Source organism: Pristiophorus japonicus, chromosome 3 (genome assembly GCF_044704955.1).
Source record: "Pristiophorus japonicus isolate sPriJap1 chromosome 3, sPriJap1.hap1, whole genome shotgun sequence".
Taxonomy (NCBI): Eukaryota; Metazoa; Chordata; class Chondrichthyes; family Pristiophoridae; genus Pristiophorus; species Pristiophorus japonicus.
Genome location: NC_091979.1, coordinates 198,502,036 through 198,526,222, shown reverse-complemented (window position 1 = coordinate 198,526,222; position 24,187 = coordinate 198,502,036). Strand labels below are relative to the sequence as shown.

The 24,187-nt window shown below is 43.5% G+C and overlaps 1 protein-coding gene and 1 long non-coding RNA gene across 4 annotated transcripts in view; one reads left to right on the top strand and one right to left on the bottom strand.

The window, feature by feature from the left end:
• The window catches only part of LOC139260068 (partitioning defective 3 homolog B-like), a 1,396,127-nt gene that overhangs the window by 1,128,753 nt on the left and 243,187 nt on the right, over positions 1-24,187 (bottom strand). The window lies entirely within an intron of this gene.
• Positions 11,690-20,795, top strand: LOC139260069 (uncharacterized). The gene is made up of 3 exons (XR_011592716.1): positions 11,690-11,784; positions 13,680-13,747; positions 20,475-20,795. It is a non-coding gene; the product is annotated as an uncharacterized lncRNA (long non-coding RNA).

Genomic DNA, 24,187 nt, shown 5'->3' with positions numbered 1-24,187 from the left:
ACATTACAACAGTGACTACACTTCACAAAATACTTCAAAGGCTTTAACATGCTATGGGACGTCGCAAAGTCATGAAAGGCCCTATAGAAATGTTACGTTCTTTTTTTTGGAGGCATGGAGTATCACCTCAGAAGGCAGTTTGGTTCCCCGCCAGTGGAAGCAAACCAGCAGCTGCCACCTGTTGAAATCTGGGCCTCTGGTGGTCTAAAGGCCAGCAATGAGCTTTTGGTCCCTTTCCACTAACATTGGGGAGAGTCCATAGGCAGAATCTTGTAGCAAATGCGTGCATATTAAGATGACTCGTGCACAATAGCATTCAATTTGTATTCAATCCTGCACATGTCCAGTTGTTCCAGCGTCATTGAATCTTCGCTACAGTACATGTCAGAAAAATGTAACAAAAAAAGGGAACCGAATTATATTGCAGAACTACTTCCAAAGGGGCACAAGTCCGTATCTACATGTGTGAACTGGTAATTGTAAATTATATCTGAAAGTGTGAAAGAATGGCAGGTAGAAAACTGTCACAGTATCAAAGTAAACAACACGGAGAAGAGGAGAAAATTTCATGGACAGATTTATTTGAAATATAAAAATGTTTTTTGAAAAAAAGGTGAAGGTTATTTTCATGAAATTACATTATCCGTCACTTGTTTTGCACGTTAAACTAATTACTTTGACCTAGAATATAATAATTCCACAGGAAACAACATTAGTTACCCCATCGCAGCGTCGAACTGGAATACAGTTAATGCTGCTAAATACAATGTATTGCTGCCCCCTACAGCACATGACCCTGCAGCAAGGAAACTAGTCCAGCAACACAACAGTGTCAAAAGCTGCTTTAACAACACCTTCCATTTATAAAGAAACACAGACTTGCATTTATATAGCGCCTTTCATGACCAACGGATATCCCAAAGCGCTTTACAGCCAATTAAGTACCTTTGAAGCATAGTCACCGTTGTAACGTAGGAAACGCAGCAGCCAATTTGTGCGCAGCAAGATCGCACAAACAGCAATGTGATAATGACCAGATAATCTGTTTTTGTTATGTTGATGGAGGGATAAATATTAGTAAGGTGACCGGGGATAACTCCACTGTTCTTCTTCGAAATAGTGCCATGGGATCTTTTACGTCCACCTGAGATAGCAGACAGGGCCTCAGTTTAACATCTCCTCTGAAAGACGGCACCTCTGACAGTGCAGCACTCCCTTAGTACTGCACTAGAATGTCAGCCTAGATTTTGCACTCATGCAGGACTTGAACCCACAAACTTCTGACTCAGAGGTGAGGGTATTATGCACCGAGCCACAGCTGACATTATATAACGCCTTTAATGTTAAATGTCCCAATGTAGTTCACAGGAGCGTTATCAAACAAAATTTAACAAACAGCCACACAAGGAGATATTAAGGCAGATGACCAAATGCTTGGTCAAAGAGGCAGGTTTTAAGAATAAATAGAGGTAAAGAAGTGGAGAGGCTTAGGGAGGGAATTCCATAGCTTAAGGCCTGGACAGCTGAAGGCGTAGCCATCAATGCTGCAGCGATTAAAATCAGGGATGCGCAAGAGGCCAGGATTGGAAGAGCGTAGCTATCTCGGAGGGCTGTATAGCGGGAGGAGGTTACAGGGATAGGGAGGGTTGAGGCTATGGAGGGATGTGAAAGTGAGGATGAGAATTTTAAAATTGAGGCGTTGCTCAACCAGGAGCCAATGTTGGTCAGCGAGCACAAGGATGATTGTGACAACAAGACTTGGTGCAAGTTAGGATACGGGCAGCAGAGTTTTGGATGACCTTAAGTTTATGGAGGAGGGTGAAAGATGGGAGGCTGGCCTGGAGACTATTGGAATAGCCAATTTTTGCAGTAACAAAGGCATGGATGAACTGAGGCAGGGGAGGAGTCGGGCAATGTTACAAAAGATGGAAATAAGCAGTCTTAGTGATAGCACGGATGTGTGATCAGAAGCTCACCTAGGGATCAAATATGACACCATGGTCTGCTTCAGCCTCAGACAGTTGCCAGGGAGAGGAATGGAGTCAGTGGTTAGTGAACATAATTTGAAGCAGGGACTGAAGACAATGAATAGATCCTTGAGGGAATCCAGAGGTAATGGTGTGGGAGCAGGAAGAGAAGCCATTGCAGGTGGCTATGACTAGATAGATAAAAATGGAACAGGGCGAGTGCAGTCCCACCCAGCTGGACGACAGTGGAGAGATGTTGGGAGGAGGATGGAGTGTCACCCGTGGCAAAGGCTGCAGACAGGTCGAGAAGGAAGAGGAAGGAAAGTTTACCACGGACACAGTCACGTAATCACAGTCACATAGGATGTTATTTTGGTACTGTGGCAGGAGCAAAAACATGGGCGGTCGGGGAAAGATTGCCATAGAATTGGGAGGCAACAGGAATTGAGAGGTAAGGAGAGAAGACTTGCACTTTGCGGCGTTATCAAAATTTAATGTAGAAGAGAGGCTCAGTTAGCTCACTCCCCCAAGACATTGGCCACAAAGGTGTCAGCCATGGCTCAGTGGTCACATTTCCTATATCACTGCAGTGAATACACTTCAAAAAGTACTTAATTGGCTGTAAAGTGGTTTGCAATATCATGAAGTCGTGAAAGGTGCTACAAGAACATAAGATAATGGCTGAACTTCTACATCAACTCCACTTTCCCACCCTATCCCTTAGCGTCCAAAAAATTATCAATCTCAGTCTTGAATGTACTCAACAACTGAGCATTCACAGCCCACTGGGGTAGAAAATTCCAAAGATTCACAACCTCTTAGTAAAGAAATTTATCATCTCAGTCCAAAATGGCCAACCCCTTATCCTGAGACTATGATCCCTAGATCTAAACTCTCTAGCCAAGGGAAACAGTCTCTCATCATCTGTTGTGTCAAGTCCTCCAAGGATTTTAAATATTTCAATCAGATTACCTCTCATTCTTCTAAACACCAGAGAATACTGTCCCATTCTACTCAATCTCTCATCGTAAGACAGCCCTCTCATCGCAGGAATCAATCTAGTGAACCTTTGTTGCATACCCTCCAAGGCAAGTATGTACTTCCTTGGGTAAGGAGAACAGAACTGTACACAGTACTCCAGCTGTGGTCTTACCAAAGCTCTATATAACTCGATAGACATCCTTACTCTTGTACTGCAACTCTCTTGTAATAAAGGCTAACATAACATTTGCTTTCCAAATTGCTTGCACTACCTGCATGTTAACTTTCTGTGATTCATAAAAAGATAGAATTTTATGTCGGGTAAGAGGGTGATTTAGTTAAATCTGAAACGAGGGTCTTAAATATAAAAAAGCAAACAATTTAGGTATGGGGGGGCATTGGCTAAAGTAGATTGGGAAACTAGATGACAAGATATGACAGTCGATTAGTAATGGAAAATATTTGAAGAAATTACACATAATTTGCAACAAATATATATTCCCTTAAGTAGTAAGAAACCCACAGAAAAAATGGTCCAACTGTGGCTAACAAGAGAAGTTAAAGATAGTATTAGATTAAAGGAAGAGGCTTATAATGTTGCCAAAAAGAGTACCAAGTCTGCTATTTCCCTATTCTCCATTATAATTTCTTTTGTCTCTGCCTCTAAGGGACTCACATTTACTTAGGCTAATCTCTTTCTTTTGCATACCCATAAAAGCTCCAAGTCTGTTTTTATACTTCTTACTAGTTTACTCCCATATTTTATTTTCTCCCTCTATCACTTTCTTAATCATCCTTTGCTGATTTTTAAAAGCTTCAGTCTTACTACTCTTTCTGACAACATTGTAAGCCGCTTTTAATCTAACACTATCCTTAACTTCTCCAGTTAACCACAATTGTACCACTTTTCCAGTGGTGTTTTAATTCCTCAAGGGAATGTATATTTATCGAGAATTATGAATTATTTCTTTAAATGTTTGCCATTGTTTATCTACAGCCATATTTTTTAATCTAATTTCCCAATCTACCTCAGCCAACCTTTCATACCTCCGTAATTGGCTTTATTTAAACGCAAGACCCTGGTTTCAGATTTAACCAAATCACACTTAAACTTAATATGAAATTCTATCATATGATCACTTCCACAGAATTTACTACAAGATTACTAATTAACCTGTCTCATTACACAATACTAGATCTAAAATAGCCTGTTCCCTAAGTTGGTTCCTCGATATATTGTTCCAGGAAACTATTTTGAATGCATTCCATGAACTCGTCCTCCAAGCTACTTTTGCCAATTTGGTTTGCCCAGTTTATAAGAAGATTAAAGTCCCCCACAATTGCATTACCCATGTTACATGCTCCTCTAATTTGCTGATTTATATTCTATCCAATACTATGATTACTGTTAGGGGGGCTATCAACTACTCCCACCCGTGTTTTCTGTCTTTTGTTATTTCTTAGCTACAGAAGCACAAGTCTTTCAAATCTGCAAAGCTCACAACCCAATAAGCAATATGTTGCAACATGACAACTTGCGCCAAATCCCTCAGAACTTTTACACTTATCATGATTGGCTGACCGAGTACCACAAATTTGCATTATAAAGTCCTGAAGGCGGTGAAAATAAGAGCTTTGCTGCACAGAAAATAAGAGCTTTGCTGCACAGCTGCAGCGTTAAGTGTGCAAGTTATTTCTCACAGGAGCTGGAAGAAATAAGCCAGGTGGGAGTCACTCAAAAGAGGGCAAACGGGTGCCCACAAGTATGACACCAAGAAGGCGGCGTATCAAATATTTACCATTAAGTCACCCGAAGGAAAATAAGGATGAGTGTTAGTTTTAATGTATTCAAGAGGTTCAGATGATATTATGCACAATATTTACACCAAGGACTTGATGCTGATTATGAGGGGATTACTAAATAAAGTTTTATCCCATAGGTTACTGCAGATTACTGGGCCGAATTTTCGGCTTTCTGGAGTTTTCGGTCAAAACGGTAGCGATACGTGAAGCTTACCGTTTTTGCTGCATTACCGTTTTTAGGCCGAACTTTTGGCCTTTACGTCGGTAAGGGAGGTGTTGCACAAGCATTCGTGGCGCAACACGCCAGTTTCGGCAACTTTAGTTCGGGGTTGTTTGCGCTGCGAGAGAAGCCTGGGAAAACAAATTCCAAAAAACATTCCAAAAACATTTACAAGACCCTTAACTAAGTAATTGCTGCAAAAAAATTAATAAAAACCTTAACTTACTTTTTTTGCAGGTTTTTGTACTTAACGCTGTTGGCAGGGCTGCACCGACAGATTTGACATATCGGTATTCTGGGCGTGACGTACGGGTTGGGAGAGTGTCGAAAGTCGATCGCAAACGCAATCTGCGTCGTTGCACGTCGGCACACCTCTCCCCAGTGGTACTTGGAAGCGCCGCCTCAAACAAGTACCTGAGGACCCAGTCCGGGCTTTGCGACTGGGTTTTTGCTGCGGAGGGTCAAATTGCGGGGAAAACCCGGTTGCAAAGCTCTTGAAAATCTGGCCCAAAGAGTCAAACAGGACATCATTGTAAACAAGTTGCATTGGTTAGAGTTTTCTAAGTGATAACACATCACTTGCCTTAAACAAATAAATAGATGGGAGGTGTATATGGGGGTAAGTTTCTTTTCCTTTTTGGTACAGCTGATGCACGGTGACATCACCTCAAGTTTATACAAGAAATCATGTGTGTTCCATTACCTGCGTACAATATGGCCAGCATGCACATTACAATGTCATCAGTAAATCTGCTGAATAACTCAAACATTGGTATCATTCTAGTACCAGTCACGTGGTTGCCAACTCTCTTTAAACCCCAAGTCACTAACAGCTTCATTGCACTTTGTACAGTTCTTACTGACCACAAGTAAACAAGTCTGAAAAGACACAATCTCACATATAAGGAACAACATCGGTCAAACACAGTTAAAGCATTTAGTCAATCTCTCAGTTTATAAACTGCTCTCAAGGTTTACGTGGTCATCAGAACCACCTAAGTATTGCTTTGTAACTCTCTCTGTCATCCATCAGAGTAGATGCACACTTAAGTGCATGTGGTTCATATTAGTTAATACATTCCATTTTTTTTTAATTGAAGAAATCTATTTACATTTACACTTGCATGCTTTTATAAATCAAATTATCAACATCATCATTCCTAAAGACAGTGTTGACTTTCCATGGAAGAAAAGAAGAAAACACATCACAATTTTGTTTTGTTGAATTCCAGGGAAACTCAATAGACCTAATAATAAAGAGAACAACCGCAGCCGTGTCACATCTATAAACAGATTTGGTAGGTCTCGAGACAGTGTGTGTCATCATCAGAATGAATATTTTTTTTTAAAGTACAAGAGACTTGCTGACTAGCCCTTTATTGCCAAGAGTCCCCTTTCTGTAGTTTGATGTCAATTTTTAGCAGAACACCTTGCAGTACTAATGTTTTAACCTAGTAATAAACTTTAAAATAAATTTAAGGAGAAAAAAAGTCAAGTTGTTGATCAGCCGCCTGGGTTTGTTCTGGAAAGCAGCAACTGTTATTTATTGTCACACTTGTGATTTAATTCCTGTGTGGATTCAATTGCCCAGGTTACCCACTAATTCAATATCATGCAGTTAATTTATTGCAACAGCTATTCTCTGTAGAATCTTAGTTCTCCTTGTTGTACCCGCATTGCTGCTCTGCCATGTTTCCACAATGGGTGTACAAGTCTGAACTTTAATTGATTGTACTGAAGCAATGGTTTCTGCCCCATTGATCGGTGGGCTTGCTTGGACTAGTATACCATTTTACTAAAGGCTTTGCAGCATAGCCGTAGCTTTAATCGTGCAAAGTTATTTCTCACGGGAGCTGGAGAAAAAAAAACAGGAGTCACTCACACAAGAGGGTAAACGGGTGCCACAAGTATGACATCAAGAAAGTGGAGTATCAAATACTTCACAACAAGTTACCCCAAAGGAAGTAACGATAAGAGTTACAGTTTTAATGTATTCATGGGTTCAGATGATATAATGCACAATGTTCACAAAAAGGATGCTGATAAGATTAACAAAGCCATTTCCCATAGGTTATTGCAGGTTATTGAGTCAAACAGCACATCATTGTAAACAAGTTACATTGTGCATTTATTATACTATTTAAAACTAACTGCATAACCTGTATTAAATTAGTTGATTGAACTAACAAGGGAACAGTAAAATATGTGAATATGCAAGCCTGTGGCAAGTTTACACCACCAACTGTAAGTGCGTTAAGGGTTCCATAAATTCTCAACATTCATTTCTTTGAAGCTCCATCAGCTATTAATCTCAAATTTGGGAGTTGCAGAGGAGGAAAGAATGGGAGAATGAAGGTAGCGCAGTAAGGTCAGAGAAATTAAATCAAGATGAATATTAATGGAAATCAGTATTAAGCACTTTCAAAACTCCAAACCATGCATTATAATCCTAGCCAAGGCATCCACAACTATGTTGGTTAGTACTGCCCAAGCCCCTTCATTATGTGCGTTAAATTTTTTCTGTTTCTTCAGTCTGATGCATTATGTTCTCAGATGAAGTGATAATCAACTTGTAGTGAATTAAAACAGTCCATGCCATAAATTGCCTGCTAGTTATAAGAAAAGCCTTCATAACAGCAGTTTGTGGCTGAAGTGCCCTTTCATTGCTATAGGTTCTTTCACACCTCAAGGTGGTATTGCACCATCACCATCTTTTACAACATATAAAACTGGCTTCAGATTACAACAGTGACTACACTTTTTTTTTAAAGTACTTAATTGCCTGGAAAACGTTGAGACGTCCCGACGTCGTGAAAGGTGCTATCTAAATACAAATTGTTCTTCTTCACTTAAATTGGCATTTGGAAACTAAAGCACTTTGGTTTCCCATCATCTAGTAACATTGCCTAGCAGCAAATCAATTCAAATTGTGGAAGATTTATATTGGTAGCTATCTTTCTTCTGAATTCCAGAGAAACCAGTTGCACTGAAACAGCTCGCCAGTAATTTTTCGAGTGTAATTATTCTCAGTCATTTACAAGTGCAGGTCAATATGTGATAATGCCATTACATTTAAGCATCCAGCCTACTCCTGTCCTCCTGCAATTTCTCTCAGCTACTTAGAGGTCGAGTCTGAGTCCCCTCAGCTACAACATCCACTGCTGAAAAAAAATTAAAGAAAATTTTGCATTGTTTTGGTCTACAATAACAGCTTGCAATTTACCACAGTAAAGGAACATTCACAGGTACATTCAGACAAAATTTGTTACCGAACCACACAAGCTTGGTCAGAAAGGTAGGTTTAAGAAGCATCTTAAAAGAAGAGAGAGAGGTGGAGAATTTTAGGAAGAGAATTCCAGCGATAACAGCTGAAGACTCGGCCGCCAATGATGAGACGATGCAAATTGGGGATGTGCAAGAGGCCAGAATTGGAGGAGCGCAGAGATCTCAGCGGGTTGTAGGGCTGGAGGGATAAAGCCATGGAGGGATTTGAACTCAAGTCTATGGTTGCAATTCCCCACATTCCCTTCAACTTCCTTCTCACCAGAAATTTACGATACCCACTCAGTTCTTAATTTAAAAGATAGAAGGTTTAGGAATACTACATACTAAAATTATCAGAAACTCAAAAAGGAGCTGTGCAAATTAAACGTATTGTGTGAAGAAAATTAAAGTAAGACGACTTGCCTCATACTTGAACTACACTAGTCGTTAAGGATTCAGCCAAGTATTTCAGCAGTTTAAAAATATCCTCCACTAAGTTGAAGTTTCCATGGCTACCAAGCAAATTAACCATCGGGCCTGTGACCAGCTCCAAATATAAAAAAAGCTGCAACCTCTCCACACTGTCGCCACTAAATGGATTTTTATGTGAACATGTTTTAAAAAATATTTTTCTGTCCATTATCTCACAGTCAACACATGAACTTGTGCTTTGGTTTTAAGATTCAATCCAATTCCCTCCCTGCCCCCAATATTCACTATTATAAGCACTCACCAGTTTTGTTTTTTGAACAAATCACTTAAATGCAAATATCCGTATTGTTGTGGGCTGAAGTAAAAAGATCAAAGCTCTACGCATCAGAGGTTCTCAGCAAAGATTGCAAGCTGTAAGTTGCTACACTTCTGTGTAATCATCTGGGGACAAAATGTACTTTCTGCATGGTACAAATTGGACTAGGCTTTATGGGGGGGGTGGGGGGGGGGGGAAGGGGTGCTAACAAAAATAAAATCAATAGATAAGATTATATTTCTATATACTAGAAATCCACCAAGGAAGTAGTCAGGCAGAATGTCGCTGAAAATGGTGCTCTTTACCCAGCCACAAGCCAGTGTGCAAGATAACATTTGCAAATCTACATTTAGCAAACATGTATATACAGGCAAGAAAAAAACCGGTCCATCAAGCCTGCCCGCATCTCATGATGGTTGGACCATCAGACCACTGCCGCCCCCTCCCCACCTTCTAACTTGCCAAATCTTCTTCAACAGCAACTCCCAAGCCTACAACCTCCACCACCTAGAAGGATAAGGGCAGCAGGTGCATCAGAACATCATGACCTCCAAGTTCCCCTCCAAGTCACGCATCTTTCCAACTTGTATGTATGTCGCCGTTTCTTCATCGTCACTGGGTCAAAATCCTGGAATTCCCTTCCCAACAGCGCTGTGGGAGTACCTTCGCCGCACAGACTGCAAAGGTTGATGAAGGCCCACAACGACCTTCTCAAGAACAACTACGAGTGGGCAATAAATGCTGGCCTTTCTAGTGATGCCCATAACCCACGAGGAATAGAGCACATTTTATCAAAATTTATGGTCCAATAATAAGGATGCATTTGGTACAGAGGAACTAATCTGCAGAGTATGGAAGAACAAAGGAGCTCCTCTGTGTAAAAAAAAAGTTTGGCAATTTTTTAAAAACAAACGAGTGCTAATGACAGCGCCAGGGTAACTGACTTGGAGGAGTTACAAACCACATGGAGCTGAATTACCAACAGTGGTGACAGTCAGCAGCCTGGGCAGCATCAGCTTCAAGCTAATGTTAATCCAGCTCCAACAGACTGTCAAGCTCTACAATTCCCTGCAGCCAGTCTGCGATGATCTCATTCGCTTTCAATCTAATTTAAAAGTACAAGTGAAACAATTTAACAAGTATGTTAATTCAACTATAATTCATCAGAACAAATACATTTTTAACAAATAACATGGATCCGTGTTTATAGGACTGTGCTGCTGAAAGAGTTAACCCTCCTGATTCAGATTTTTTTTTTAAATGTGAAAGTTATCTTACAACAAGCTGCAATTATGCTGCACTTATTGCTGTGTGGCAAAGAATCCCCTGATTATAGCCTTGAGCCACATTTCCTCGTACCCAAGTCAATATGCCCTGCCATACCTATTCACAGCTGACTTCCACTGAGCACAGCCTTTACAAAGGGTCTAAATTGGAGCCCCAGTGGCAAGAGGGAACAGGAAGCGGTGACAAAGAGCAAAAGCTCATTTCCAAAAATTGCTCCACAAATTGCTCTAATTATTTTAATGGACGTACACAAAGGGTCCATTGACAAGGTCCTCCTCCCTCCCCTCCAAAATTCCCAACATTACATAGAAACCACCAATTGATGAAGCTAATAATGTTCAATTTTTATTTCCCACCTCCCCCCACCCCCAATAACCAAGTACTGGCTGGATGTAACGCAAATAAAGGTTTGATTCATGCAATTTAAAATCGATTCTTTGAACAGCAGTGGCTTTCACAGACTCGAAATGACACAGGCAGAGAGTTAAATAACATCTTTAACTCTTTCAATCATACAATTCTTATATTACAACAGCAACTACGCTTCAAAATTACTTCATTGGTTGCAAAGAAATTTGGGGCATCCCATGTTCCTGAAAGGCGTCAACAGTTCTTTGCTTTTTCTTTTCTTGATTGCAAAGTGTGCCAGGAAAAATAACTTCTGGACAGTAGCAGAGCTAGGGTTGGTTGACTGAGGGTGGGTGTGGGGGGTGGGGGAGGGGGTCAAACTCAAGGTTTGGCTGACTTGGAAAGGGGACCGAGCTGGAAACTAAGGAATTCCAACTTATCTCATGTGAAGGCCTAGCTGGGAACCACACAGACCACTAGGCCGAACCTGGAGGGTGAAAGTGGAGGACAAAGGTTCCTGGGAGCGAAATGAAGGCGGTCCTCCAAAGCCATGTTGGCCAACCTCAAAATTATTGAGTGGAAGGGGGGGGGGGGGGTGGGGGGAGGAGAGAGATGGTGGAGGTCAGCCCCCCTCCCCTGATCCCCCACTCGCTCTGTATTTGAAATACCGACACTTTTGCAGGTTCATCAAAAAAAGAAAGACTTGGATTTATATAGCACCTTTAACGACCACCGGATGTCTCAAAATGCTTTACAGCCAATTAAGTACTTTTTGAATATAGTCACTGTTGTAATGTGGGAAATCCAAAATAAATGATGTAAAAGATACTCTTACATCCACAATCTATGTAATATTGAGGCCTGAAGGATGTCCCTAAAGAGAAGCACCTGTCCATGTGAATGTTGCCGTTTGCTGTAACCATGAGACCTGAAAGCAAACACAATGTGTCATGGATAAGAGACACAAATTTCCCATGGGTTCGGTTCCCTGCAGTGAGGGAGCAGAAAGCGAAGCCCAGTCACCTGCCCAGAGTAGGAAAGATGTGTCCTTGCACATTTCCTGGTGGGCTGCTTCAGAGCAACACCGTCAGAGGTTGTCTGTCCGTGCCCTCAGCGAAGAATGGGTCTTGAAGTCCAAGAGAAGAGGGAGAAAACAGTGTTCACAGGTCCACTTGTATTTGTTTGTTAGCATCAAATTTATGGGCAAACTTGTGACTTATTTATGTGTTTATAAATTTTATTTTTTTAGGGGTACAGGTATATAGTGGATAAGCAAACTATCATGATGGCTCAATCCTGGACAATGCGATTGGGTATAAATAAAAGAAAATAAAGAGGAGAACAGATACCACACAAGGCAGACATAATAAATTAAATTCCAAAGATGCATGTTGCACTGTCTAAAATTAGCCTCAGTTACGAAAGGGTTAATAGTCTCAGAGTAGGCATGTGAGAAAGGAATCACTATGAATGTATCAGCTTTTAGTTTCACAATCTAATATTTCGACAGACAACATAGTTTTAATTAAAAATCCAGCAGACACAGAGAACTCTCCCAAGTGAACATCCGGTTAAATCCAGAGATCAAACACTTCGATGTGTCCAATGACAATTTCCGTAACGTTATAAAGAGGCTCCTATTATTTGTCATTTGCAGCTTCAGGACGATGCTGCCTTCCCACCCCACCCCACCCCACCCTCTCTGTCCCTCTTGCTTTCATCAGTCCAGGAACAGCGCCAATATTAGAAACATGCCCTATACTTTGCTGGTCCTTTCCAAGGGCTCAAACAAGAGAGGCAGTCCTCCCTCTCATGTCTTGTCTCAAGACTTGGAGATTTAATCAACAATACCACCAAGTGCCATTAATTTTCCATGAAGTTCTCCTCATGCAAGGTTTCTGTCTCAATATTCTTGCCAAACTATGCATAATTTCGCTTTTCTCTCGACTCCAACACCCCTTTCCATGGTGTGAAATACAGCTAACTGCACAGTAGGACAACCAAGATTAACCCCAACCAGGCCCTTGTTGAATTCCTGCAGCTCATCAGTGAAATGACAGGCATATTTATATTTTTCAAGTCCGCTAGCCCCCAAACACTGGATTGCATCAGAGCATCATTACTTCCCCTCCTCCCGCATCCCCTAATCATCTGTTTATCTGCTTTGCTTACTACAAAATTGTAAGTATCATAGTGGACACTGAACAGGCCAATGTAAAACATTTGCAGTTAACTTCTTAACCTGTGTCGGAACAGCGCCAAGTGCTTTCTGTGAGCACCAACAATAGTGTCCGTTGAGCTGCAACAGGAAAGTGAGTTTTGAAATCAGAAAAACTAGAAACTAAAGCCAATAAAGAAACTGTAGCTGAATCAATTCTCCCTTCTGAAATCACTGCATGGATTCAGATTAAAGTGCTGAATGAATACAAAATGTAAAAATTCTTCAAAAACATTGGTAGCTTGGTAAATAAAAACACCACGGCATAATACAAGAAGAATTTACATTTACATAGCACCTAAATATCAGCTGTGGCTCAGTGGATAGCATACTCACCTCGGAGTCAGAAGGTTGTGGGTTCAAGTCCCACTCCAGAGATTTGAGTGCATAAATCTAGGCAAATACTGCAGTGCAGTGATGAGGGAGTGCTGCACTGTCGGAGGTGCTGTCTTTCAGATGAGACGTTAAACCCCGTCTGCTCTCTCAGGCAAAAGATCCTATGGCATTATTTTGAAGAAGAGCAGGGGAGTTATTCCCAGTGTCCTAGCCAATATTTATCCCTTAATCAACATAATTAAACAGATTATCTGGTCATTATCACATTGCTGTTTGTGAGAGTTGCTGTGCTTCCCACATTACAACAATGACTACACTCCAAAATTACTTCATTGGCATGTTCAGCCATGAACTCATTGAATGGCGGTGCAGGCTAGAAGTGCCGAATGGCCTACTCCTGCACCTATTTTCTATGTTTCTATGTTTCTATGTAAAGCACTTTGAGACATCTGGTGGTCGTGAAAGTCGCTATATAAATGCAAGTCTTATTTATTTTATTTTTTACAGGTTAAACCTCCCTTATCCGGCACCTTTGGGACCTGAGCTGTGCCAAACAAGGGATTTTGCCAGATGAGGTGAGATCAGCAGCCCGAAGCGGGGAGGAGAAGGTCGGTATCCTGGACGGGCCCGAAGTGTTGGCGGGCCCTCAGCGGGCCGTGAAGGAAGTGTCGGCGCGGGCCGAGTGTCGGCACAGCCCCAAAGTCGGGGCAGAGATCGGCCTTGTTCTGCGCATGCGCCCCCAGAATCATGCCGAATGAGGGGTGGTGCTGGATAAGTGAGTCCCAGATAAGGGAGGTCCAACGTATATTTACCTTTAACATAGTAAAACATCCCAAGGGGCTTTGCAGGAGCATTAGCAAATGAAAAGAAGGGTAGGTGTATAGGGAATTCCATACCTGGGGCCTAAGCAGCTGATGGTGGGGAGAAGGAAATCAGGGATGTGCAAGATGCCAGAATTGGAGGAGCGCAGAGATCTTGGAGGGTTGTAGGGCTGGAGAACATTACAGAGCTAGGGAGGGCGAGGCCATGGAAGAATTTCAAAACCAGCATGACAATTTTAAAATCGTGGCGTTGCCAGATGTAGGTCAGCGAGCAAAGGGGTGATGGGTAAATGGGACCTGGAGCGAGTTAGGATACGGACCGTAGAGTTTTGGATGAGCTGAACACTCTAAAATGGAGAAGATATAGGATGGCAATTGCTTTCCCTTCCCTCTCCCCTCCCCCAAATGCTCAGGCTACGGGGACACGAGAGGTACTGCAAGTGTGGTGTGAAGCAGTACAATATATTCTGCTCATTGTCAGCCTTAGCTTAGTTGGTAGCTGTTGTGTATACAAGCACTCTAATAACGACTCCACGAGGTAAGGGTATAGTACTTGAACAGCGGTGACTTAGTCCTTTATTGCAGCTTCTCAAATGAGGACACCAAGAGGTGAGCTCCCTTTTATACTTGGTTACCTGCAGTGTACAGGTGACCCTTAGGTCTCCAGCAGCAGCACCCCCTGGTGGTACAGGAATAGTGTATACAGGGTGAAGGTATATTCAGTGGTCAGATGTTATAGTACATACATTAACATGCATACATAGCAACACTCCCCGCGAAGCCTTTCCCAAATCCTTATTGCCATGCCATGACACGGGGAGGTGATCAGTAGTGTACGGTGGGGGGGGTTGGTGTAAGGGTTGTGTGGCTGCCGGGTGTGATCCATGTGTTCGTGGCTGCACACATCCATTTTCCCCTCCCCCCCCCCATACATAGACCATGTGAGTGTCACTGTTGGAGGATTCCGCAGTGGTGGAGCAAGTACATGTTATGGGTAATGTACATACATTGTAGAATGGGTAGGTGGTGGTGTTTAGTGGTGGGCAGGGCCACAGGGTGGTTTGGCCTCCTTGTCCTCCATTGGTGGTGGAAGCCTGGTCATCCCAGGTTCCGCCAGGAAAGCTGGAGGGTACTGGCCTCTTGCTTCCGGTGCTGGCCCTGGCGGCCGGGGGGGTGGGGGTGTAGGCTCGATCTGGGGTAGGTAGCCAGTGGTGGTGGCTGTGCTGCCCATTGACCGTTGTCCCTACAGTGGATATGCTCCCACTGGGTGTGTGTGAACCCTTCCTGGGGCATCACATTGGTCCCGGAAGCGCAGGCTACATGAATCAGGTAGCCCGCTGTACCTGGGTGTTTCCCACAGGGGGGTTACCTTTGGCATTGTCAGTATACATGTAGAACCTGGTACCATTTCTCATTCTGTCAATGTACGTGATACATTGGCTCCGATCGCAACTAGCCAACTCGACATTGTTATATCTCTTTACACTTTCACATTTATCACTTACAAAGTTTTCTTGTATGCTATCAGTATCTCTGTGCAAGGTTACATTTGTCACGTTAGCATTACTGGCATCACTGTTCAACAGTACAAACTTGTCACTTACATCACTTTTTGAAGCATTCGTTAGTATTGCCGGAATCACCATTCAACAGTACATTTATATACCTGCATTCATTTATTACACTTTAATCTTTAATATCACCGGCATCACTGTGCCAAGAGTGGAACTGTCCCTTTAATTGTTTTGGGTTGCCGGTCTCCTTTAAGAGGGCCTTGCAATCTTTACTCCAATCCAGTTCATCGCTCGGTAACACATGTTGCTCCTTCAACGCTGCCCCTCATGGTTTGGTCGCGGCCATCTTGATTTCAGGTGCTTCGCCTCGTGGTGTGGGCGCCATCTTCTTTCTCTCCATGAGGTAGGCTGCAGTGATCCCTATCTCGCCAGGTTCTGCCAAGGACGCCGGGAATCTACCTTCTGCATGATCTTCTTCCCTCGGAGTCCTGCCACTGGAGCCCGGAAGGTGAGGTCTGATCATTCAGGTTGGATCATCCCGCCGTTGAGTTGTGCAGTATGTGTCGTCACCACGCCTTCGAGTCAGACGCTAGGATTTTCAGGTGTTGCGATGGATCCATGTTTGGGGCCGTGTAGGATGTCGATCGCCGGGGCCCGGAGGCCTTCGTCACTCCGACAAATTTGGATTTGCTTCATCCATCTTCTTCCCAGCAACGTTGGACCATCTCCGGCAACGATCCACAAGGGAAGCTTGTGTATCGTGCCGCCATGGGATATCTGGACTTCCACACTGCCAACGACTGGGATGGTGCCTTTTGTGTAGGTGAGCAACTTTGCCTGGATTGGGGATATTTTGGGTCGTTTGGCGGGGTTGTCCCAGAGTTTCTCAAAGGCCGTCTGATTCATCAACGACTGGCTCACCCCTGTGCCAATCTCCATAGAGACTGGAACCCCGTTGATTTCTATTTCCATTTTCCATGGGGATCTCTTGGTGGAGCTATATATATTTCGTACTTCTCTTCCAGGGGCTGAGTAGCTTTGTCTTCATCAGCACTGGAGCCCGGGTGATCGGCCAACTCTTCAGCGACTCGGTGAGTAAAACTACTTCTACACATTCGCTGAAGGTGACATTTAGTGTTGCAGCCTTTGCAGGTATAGTCTTTGTATCAGCACTGGTAGGCCCTGTAGTTTCCTCCACAGAGCCAGCACAGGGCTAGCCGATTGGCCCCATGTGGCAGACTCAGGGTTGCGGGACTCGGGGCAGCAGTCTTGCCTCTGAAAGTCGCCATTCGGTTCACTGTACTCATGGGGTTAGAGTCCTGGGTGTGAGTCATCATCCGTTTGGAGTCGCAGACCGAAATCATGAATGCCTGGCTCACTTTGATTGCGGACACCCTGCAGAAGGCAGAGAGCAGTTATGGAGGAGGCCCTCGTGGCCGATTCCAATAAAGAAAATGTCCCTTAGTGATTCGGTGAGGTGGTCGCCAAAATCACACGGTGCAGCCAATCTGATTCCCGGGATGTTGGGACTGACCTATCAAGAAAGACTGGATCAACTGGGCTTGTATTCACTGGAGTTCAGAAGAATGAGAGGGGACCTCATAGAAACGTTTAAAATTCTGACGGGTTTAGACAGGTTAGATGCAGGAAGAATGTTCCCAATGTTGGGGAAGTCCAGAACCAGGGGTCACAGTCTAAGGATAAGGGGTAAGCCATTTAGGACCGAGATGAGGAGAAACTTCTTCACCCAGAGAGTGGTGAACCTGTGGAATTCTCTACCACAGAAAGTAGTTGAGGCCAATTCACTAAATATATTCAAAAGGGAGTTAGATGAAGTCCTTACTACTCGGGGGATCCAGGGGTATGGCGAGAAAGCAGGAATGGGGTACTGAAATGTCATGTTCAGCCATGAACTCATTGAATGGCGGTGCAGGCTAGAAGGGCTGAATGGCCTGCTCCTGCACCTATTTTCTGTTTCTTTGTTAATCTTCTCAGATCTGCAACATATTTTGCAATTTCTTGGCCTTCGGGCCGCCGGTGGGTGTAGAATCGGTGCCTGGCTGAGAGGATGCTCTCTTTGGGTTTGAGTTGGTCTAGTATTAAAGTAACGAGCTCCGCATAGGTCTTGGTTGTCGTCTTCGCTGGGGCTAGCAGGTCCCTGACGAGTCCATGGTCATTGGGCCCACAGCTGCTGAGCAGGATAGCTCTGCGCTTGTTCGCCAGCGAGATCGGTGAGTCCCCAGCCAGGTCGCTCACGATGAAAACGTGTTATAGCCTTTCCACAAAGGCATCCCAATCTTCCCCATCAGTGAATTGTTGAAGTTGCTTAGGTTGTCACCAGTTGTTGTGTATGCAAGCACTCTAATAATGACTCCACGAGGTAAGGGTATAGTACTTAAACAGTAGTGACCTTAGTCCTTTATTGCAGCTCCTCGAGTGAGGACACCAAGAGGTGAGCTCTATTTTATACTTGGTTACCTGCAGTGTACAGGTGACCCTTAGGTTTCCAGCAGCAGCACCCTCTGGTGGTACAGGTATAGTGTATACAGGGTGAAGGTACATGTGTTACAGTACATACATTAACATGCATACATAACAACAGCACTCTCGCCTCATGGTCAAAAACCTGTGGGTTGAAGCCCCACACCAGAATCTCGAGCCACAGAATTCAGACTGACACTTCTATGCGACACTGAGGGAGCACTGCACTGTCATAGGTGCCGTCTTTCCGAGGAGATGCTGAATCTTACACTGCTGTAACTGCGACAGCCAGAGTGGGTTAGGTTGGTAACTGGTTACATTGGCACTTTATGCTTCTCAAAAACACAAGAGGGAGGAACACAAGGAACATGTTTACCCCATCCTGCTGACTTCTGAAACATCACATGACTTATTCCAGCTCCATGATGACACTAATTGACTATATAATCCTTTAAGAGTTGTAATGAGGCACTGGTGCCAGAGAGCCATAGGGTACAGGTTAATTCATGGTACTCCCTCTGTGCTAAGTGACCTTGCCAGATGCTGGTCTTGGAACATGAAAGGAAAAAACAATGTTCAGTGACATTAGGGCATTTGTGGGCACCTAAGTGGCCAACTACAGAGTGACCCTGGCAGTAAGTCATGAGCTAGATCGCCAACTAGCTCCCTGAACAAGAAAGTTACTGAAGACTACAGGAGGGAAAAAAGTGAAATCAAAGCACAGAAGGCGGCCATTCAGTCCATCATGTCTGTGTTGGCTGTTTGAAAGAGTTTTTCAATTAGTTCCACTCCCCTGCTCTCTCCCCATGGTCCTCCAAATTATTTTCTTCAAGTATTTATCCAATTTCCTTTTGAAAGTTACTATTGAATCCGACTCCTCCGCCCTTTCAGAAAGTGCATTCCAGATCTGAACAACTTGTTGTGTAAATATATTTCTCCTCATTTCCCCTTTAGTTCTTCTGCCAATTACCTTAAATCTGTGTCCTCTGGATACCGACCCTCCTGCCAGTACAAACAGGAAATAGAAGAAATTTCCCCATTATAGAATATGAAGATGCCATTTTCTTTGAAGCTCAACCCACAATTGAATCTGGTCTGTTCTGCTGTTTGTGTGTGGAATTCTTCTCTCCGGACCCACCAACTATGATCTCAACTAACCAGAGAAAAATCCATTGTAATTGCAGGAAACTGTTGTCTGTTTAGAATACAATTTGCACAATACCCAATCACAGTTTGTGGAAAAGTAAGCATTTTACATCGTAAAGAATACAGGTAGAAGTGTCCATATGTATCTCAGACTTCACAAAACAAATTGTATTACTACCTTGTAATGTATTCCAATCCTTGTTTTAGCAAACATCTTACTGCATCGATTAAGTAATTTTATACCACAAACGATGAACTCATCTCCAGGAAATATGCCATATTTCATGATGATGATATTGGATATCATAAGTCAGGACAGATGACGCCGTGTGGTGGTGGAATAAATTGCTTAGTTACTATTTTGTGATCTCACACATTTACGGTGGTGAACATAATTCTATCTTTTCTTATTTTGATTTCTCATTGTGTAGTTATGAACAGAATACATGACAAAAAACAATAAAATGCAATTTATATCCAACTTATGGGATATAACTCCAACTATTCTGATGCTCCCCTAGCCAACCTCCCATGTTCCATACTCTGTAACCTTCAGTTCATCCAAAACCTTGCTGCCTGTATCCTAACCTGCACCAAATTCCATTCACATATCGTTCCTGTGCTTGCTGATCGACATTGGTCCCCGATCCGGCAAAGCCTCAATTTTAAAACTCTCATCCCTCCATCGTCTCGGCCCTCACTAACTCTGTAATTTCCTTCAGCTCTATGATCCTCTGAGAACTCTGTGTGCCACCAATTGTAGTTTCTTGTGCATCCCAGATTACCTTCGTCTCTCCTTTGGCGACTATACCTAAAACTGTCTCGGCCCCAACCTCTGGAATTCCCTAACATTCCACTCTGCCTCTCTACCTCTCTCTCCTCCTTTAAGAAACTCTTTAAAACCTACCTCCTTAGCCAAGCTTTTGGTCGCCTGTTTTAATATTTTATGTGGCTCGGTGTCAAATGTTGTCTGATGAGGCTCCTGTGAAGCGCCTTGGTGATGTTTTACTGCGTTAAAGGTGCTATATAAATGCAAGTTGTTGTTATTACACTGAACATTATTAGTTTTTTTATAGGTTTCTGCATATAGTTCAATTTGCTGCAATAAAAAATCCCAATGTTGAGGGAGTCTCGAAGAAGTGATTCTGGGCAACAAATCACTTGCCCCACTTGTATCTCAGAAATGGTAGGCGTTACAGAATTAAAGACTTGGGATCCAAATTGCATTCCACAGGTCAATCTTGTGTTTTATGTAACACTTCCAACAGTATATTCTTTCACCTCTCAGAATTATTAATACAAATGAAATCAAGTTATACAATTCTTTTTGTACTTTTTAGCTTTAGAACAAAAATGAAGCAACACTGACAAAACGCTCACTTCAAGAACAAGGGTCTACATCGTAGAATGACAGAAGAAAGAGGTCATTTGGCCCATCGAGCCTGTGCTGGATCTTTGATAGATCCGTAGTCCTGCAAAATTTCTTCTTTTTAAGTATATATGTAATTCCCTTTTGAAAGTTACTGCTGAATCTGCTTCCACCACCCTTTCAGGCAGTGCATTCCAGATCAGAACAACTCGCTGGCGTAAAAAATATTCCGCATGTATTTTTTGCCAATTATCTGAAATCAGTGTCCTCTGGTTAACGATCCACCTCCCATTGGAAACAGTTTCTCTATATAAATTATACATGTATAACAAAGAAAAATAATTATTTTTGACTAAATTGCATTAAAAATTCTAAATTTCCCAGTTCATAATTTATTAGTGATTTTGAGGTAATAAAAATGGTGCATAGAGTGGTTCCTCATACTCCCTGGTGCAAGTGTTCCATGCCTAATTGTGTTATAGCCTGGTGCTCGCCATCTGCAGAGAGCAAGAATGATGTCCCTCTACAGCGGTGAAACTGCAGTGAACTCTCGCTTCCTGCTCAGAATTCCATTCTGTTTCCCTCCCCACCGGCAGCCTGGATCTCATCAACCCGCAAGCAACAGAACAGGCTGCAAGCTGTGCTTGCCGGGGCAGGATTCCACAACCCCTGCCGGGCCACTTTAACCATCTGCAGCGCCTGCTGACTCTGTTCCTGCCAACGGTACTAATTTGGAATGCTTGGTTCCGTGCCATTTTCTACACTTAAAAAAAATCAATTTAAAATATACATTGGGACCCCTTGCACTGTGTGATAAACTGAGCACACAAGAGGCCAAACCAGATCACGAACAGAAAGGAAGTGCTTGCAATGCTCTTGATAAATTAAGTGCTTCTGCACTGTCCACCAGAGGGCATGTGCTTCTGTGCAGATATCACACCACCCCTCCCCCCAAAAAAAACTGCAAACAGGGACACCACAAGTCCTGGCCAGAATGGCAATAATTGGATAATTTTCCGTCAATCACACCTGGAGAATGCACTGCTGTAAGTGACTGGGATTGATGTTACGCACATTATTTATATTATGTAACTGTCCTCCATTCACTGCGTTTTGCTGTACACCACCGCAGGTCGGGAGGATAAAAAAGCTGGAGCGCGGGCCCTACAACATCGTGGGCATACCACTACAACTTCCAGCGCGAGCCATTCCAAGTATGCAACAACTTCGAGGTGGGTGACTGGGTGATGTTATCAAGGCCCAGTTCGGCATTTGGAGAGTGGGCAGGATTATCAGCGGGGCCCAGGCACATTGGAGGAGAGAGGAGGTCGAGGCAGATGAGCAGCGAGAGATGCAACGAATGTTTAGTGTGGAGGTGTGGTGAGAGGTCATGGCAGAAGTGTGGCGAATGCTTGTGGCGGAGAAGCAGCGAGAGATCGTGGCACTGGAGCGGTGTGAGATCAGCAGCGAGAGATCATGGCGGAGGAGCAGCAAATGAGGATGCGGGGCCCAGAAGAGTCCAGGGGCAGCACGGGCCTGCCTACACTGCGATATGTGCGCACACTAAGTCCGTGCAGCAGAGCAGGTCTCTAGTCGTCCAGGTTTACCCTTGCCACTGGATAAAGGCCTAGCTTTGTCAAGCCCATGTGGTGGCTGGTGTGCAGCAGACACCACACGTTAAAAAAATCCACACACAGGCATCTTCCAACCCTGGGAGTTCAGGACTGGAATATCGGGTCCTCCATTGAAACATCAGTGAACTAATCCCTTTTGGTGTGGAAGCAAGTCATCCTCGTTCGTGGGACTGCCTATGATGATTTGCTGGAGCAATAATCCTGCTTATATCGGGAGGTGTTGATCGAGAGACATTGCTATAGTTTCAGTGGTGAGTTCAGTTTGCTGTAGTTGGTAGAGACTCATTAAATCGACTCTGCTGTTTGAATAGCCTTTGTTTGCAGTAAAATAGACTGCTGCAAGTCATGCCCTGCCTGCAACTCATTGGCTGATAGTGGTGTCAATAGACACACTGTTCAAAAAGCAAAGGTACAACTTCAACAGCAACAACTTGCATTGATATAGCACCTTTAATGTAGTTAAAAGTCCCAAGCTACTTCACAGGAGTGTTCTTAAACAAAATTTGACGCTGAGCCACAAAAGGATATGTTAGGACAGAGGTAGGATATAAGGAGCAGCTTCAAGACGGAGAGAGAGACAGTGAGGTTTAGGGAGGGAATTCCAGAGCTTAGAGCCTAGTCATCTGAAGGTATGGCCGCCAATAGTGGGGTGAGGAAAATGGGGGATGGGCAAGAGTCTAGAATTGGAGGAGCGCAAAGTTATTGGAGGCTTGTAGGGCTGGAGGACGTTACAAAGATAGAGAGGGGTGAGGCCATGGAGGGATTTGAACACACAGATGAGAATTTGAAAATTGAGGCGTTGCCGGACCAAGAGCCAATGCAGGTCTGGGAGCAGAGGGGTAATGGCAAAAGGGACTTCGACAACAGTGAACTGCCCCAGAAGATTCCCCATTATTCATTCAGTCCTAAGTACAGAAGACTAAATGCTGCCTCAGCAATTTATTCCAGGGATAAATTACCATCTGCACAACCAACCGATTATAACATTTATCAAGTGCATTTCTAGTTTGGCAGTCGCCCCATTTAATAAACAGAATGTTTAGGGCAGGACTTTCTCCCTTGCTTTTTTTTTGCTGCATCATTAGATCAAATGAAAATGCACTTGATCATCAGCAATTGGCAGCCAGCCCAAATGACCCTTCTATTCCATTACATAACACTGTACATTTATCCAAGGATATATCAAGTTAACTTGTTGTGTGTTTCCTACATTATGACACTGACTGCACTTCAAAAGTACTTCATTGGCTGTAAAGCACTTTGGAACGTTCTGAGGTTGTGAAAGGCGCCATCACAGAGGAATGTAATTATGACCAGATAAGAGGTTGAGGGATATTATTGCCCAAGCACACTGGGCCAGAACTCCCCTGCCCTTCTTCAAAATAATGTAGGATCTTTTCATCCTTCTCTTCCAGCTCCCACACCACTTTTACCCTCTCAAGTCCCCCAAGGATCTACCTTTGATGGCTCCCACATATTACTCATCTACATGCTGTCCTTCAGTGAAGTTATCCGAAAACACAATGCAGGTTCCACATGTTCGCTGACGATAACCAGCTCGACCTCACCACCATCTCTCTTAACCCCTCCACTGAGGCTGATTTGTCACACTGCTTGTCCAACATCCAGTATGAGAAGAAAGTTCCTCAAGCTAAATATTGGGAGGACCAAGCCATTATCTTCGGTCTTTGCCACAAACTCCGTTCCCTAGCCACCGATTCCATCCCTTTTCCTGGCAACGGTCTGAGGCAGAACCAGACCGTTCGCAACCTTGGTGTAATATTTGACCCCGAGATGAGCTTCTGACCACATATCCACTCCATCACCTACACTGCCTACCTCCATCTCTGAAACATCAACCAACTCCGCTCCTCTGCTACTGAAACCCGTATCCATGCTTTTGTTACCTCTGGACACAACAGTTCCAATGCTCTCCTTGCCAGGCTCCCATCTTCCATCCAACATAAACTAGAGCTCTGCTGCTGTTATCCTAACCTCAGACCAAGTCCCGTTCACCCATCACCCGTGCTCACTGACCTACATTGACTTT